Here is a 2,449-nt window from a genome sequence, read left to right as displayed (position 1 = left end):
TCCAGATGGATTCACAGGGGAGTTTACCAAACTGGCAGTTGGACATCCCTCTGGATTTTAAAACTTTTTTCCCCTCCTTATTTCCTACTTCTGTTCCTTCTTCCCATTTTTCTCCTACCCTCCCTCCCACATTCCTTCTTTCCTTTATTTTTCCCCCTCTCCTCCCTCCCCTTTTCTTTCCTTCCCACCTTAATTTTTTTCTTCACTTCCTCCCTCAAACCTGCTTTGCTCCCTCCCCCATTTCTTTCTTCTTCCCATTCTCCTTTTAAGCTCTACCAGCTCCCCTTTAAAACTTTTTCCCCTCTTTCTCTCTCATCCTACCTTTCCCATACAGTCTTCTCTGCTTACTTCCACTGTTTTAATGTCTATCTATCTACCTGCTTAATTATTCACTATCATTTATCTTTTTACTTTTCTGACTTCTACTTTTAAAATCTGTCCCCAGTACACAACTATACTTGATTTTCATTATAGCTCCTACAGTTCATATATGTGTCTGAGAGAGAATGTATGTGTCTATAGAGAAACAATAGTTGTGTATGCATCTATGAGAGAGAGAAACAGAATAGTTGTGTATGAGTCTATGAAAGAGAGAGAGGATCTGAAAGATAGGGTTCTGGGTGTGTTTCTGTGTAAGAAATGGGGAGAGAAAAAGATTGAAAAGAAGGGAAAAAAGGGGAAACAGACCCCATCTTCCCCTTAGGGGACCCCTTCTCCTTGCCATGTAGTCAGCAACCCCAGCACTGAGTTGGCTGGGGTAGGGCGACCCCATTTGCCCTTCTCCATCTTGTGCTTCTCCTGTGTCTGGGGCTTATCCTCTGGATGCCTTTGTCCTCTTGTCAAGAGTCACCTCTGAGCCCCCATCCTGTGGCCTGAGGGGTGAGATCAGTTGGAAGTGTCAGAATGAAGACTCCCTGGTCCTTCTGTTGCAGAAGTCACTGAGGACGGGGTCACAGCCTCCTGCCAGCCCCGTTTGCCCTCATTTCCCGAGGGCTGTCCATTTGGCCTCCCCGAGGTTATCTCCATAGCCCCTGGGCCCATCGAGTGTCGGAGTGATTCCACATGAGAAGCAGGGCATCCCCAGAAACATGTCTCCAGACCCTGAAGATTAAAAGAGCCGCCAGAGCCTGCGGAGGAAGGAGCTGGTGCGGCTGTGGCCCCCCTGGGTGACAGACATGGCGGTCTTGATGGCATAGATGTTTCCCTCCTCTTGAAACTTTCCGATATTTTTCTTATAGCGAATCCGCTTGTTGCCAAACCAGTTGGAGACCTGAGAGACGGTGATGCCACACTTCTTGGCCAGCTCCTCCTAGGCCTCCTCACTGGGATACGGGTTACACAGGTGGGAATAGAAATACTCATGTAGGACCTCGATGGCCTGTTTGCTGAAGTTGCAGTGTTTCTGTCTGGCATCCAGGAACCAGGAGTGCAGGGCCATGACGGCCTCGCAGGTGCTCTGCCTGAGCTGCATCTGGATGGCCTGAACTTACTGTGTATGATGCTCACCATCTGCTCCATCTCCTTGGGTGCCACAGGCCTGTGCGGCTCTGCTCCCTCGGCAGGTTCATGACGTGGGCCGTGAACTCGTTGCATGCCTGCTCATACTTCTCCAGGTCCGAGTGGTAGATATGGCGATCTGGGCAAGTTTGTTGCAATAGTGCGAAGTGTTCGATGGAGTTGTCAGGGGACACAGGGATCCTGGAAGTTGCTGCGGCTTCAGCTGCTGCCACTGAGCCCCCACCCCCAGCCCCCTTCTCAGACCAAGCTGCACCTTCTGCCAGAAGCATATTGTCCAAGCGCATAAGCTGGGGTCCACCGACTCCTCCTCCTTGGAGCTTCAGATGCTGAGGCCGGTCTTCTCCTTGATTTTACACAGGACGCTAAAGAGAACTGGCTTCATTCGGTGGCAGTTTAGGGCATGTTTCTTGGCCTGGGCCTTGTCCAGGCTCTGGCCCGTGATGGTCATTATCTGCTGCAGAATGTCCCCAATGTCTTGCTTCCCTTGGTCTCCCAGGACCCCCCCCCCCCCCCCCCCCCACTGCAGCCCAGCCCCCAAGCCCTAACACTGGGGCCCCCAGGCACCCTACCCACCAGCCCCAGGCCCCCTGGCCCCTGCCTGGAGGGGGTGGCCCCAGCAGCCACTCCTCCATAGTGGGGGAGGGGGGGCTGAGGCCCCCTCACCTCCTGGTTACTTCCCCCCAAACTCGCCCTGACCCCCGCATGTGTCTCCATCTCCTGGCTCCCCCGGGGGTTCACCCCAGCTCTGAAGGGAAACCTGGGGTACCGGCTGGGCCCTCCAAAGGAGACCCTGGCCCCCGGTGGTGGAGAAAATGGAGCTGGAGAGAGAGGAAGCCCAGGCAGGGATGTGTGTGTGAGCGAGAGGGAGGAACCCTCCTTCCCTGCTTAAAGCTTCTGTTGGGGGGGGCGGCAGGGGGCAGGGCCGGGACTT

The 2,449-nt window shown here is 53.9% G+C and overlaps 1 pseudogene; it reads right to left on the bottom strand.

Annotated features, from left to right (window-relative positions):
* Positions 1 to 550: 550 nt before the first annotated feature.
* On the bottom strand, positions 551 to 2,150 carry LOC102751424 (annotated as a pseudogene).
* Positions 2,151 to 2,449: the final 299 nt, after the last annotated feature.

The sequence above is a fragment of the Myotis davidii genome, unplaced genomic scaffold (genome assembly GCF_000327345.1).
Source record: "Myotis davidii unplaced genomic scaffold, ASM32734v1 scaffold979, whole genome shotgun sequence".
Taxonomy (NCBI): Eukaryota; Metazoa; Chordata; class Mammalia; order Chiroptera; family Vespertilionidae; genus Myotis; species Myotis davidii.
This window is presented reverse-complemented; position numbering and strand designations above follow the sequence as displayed.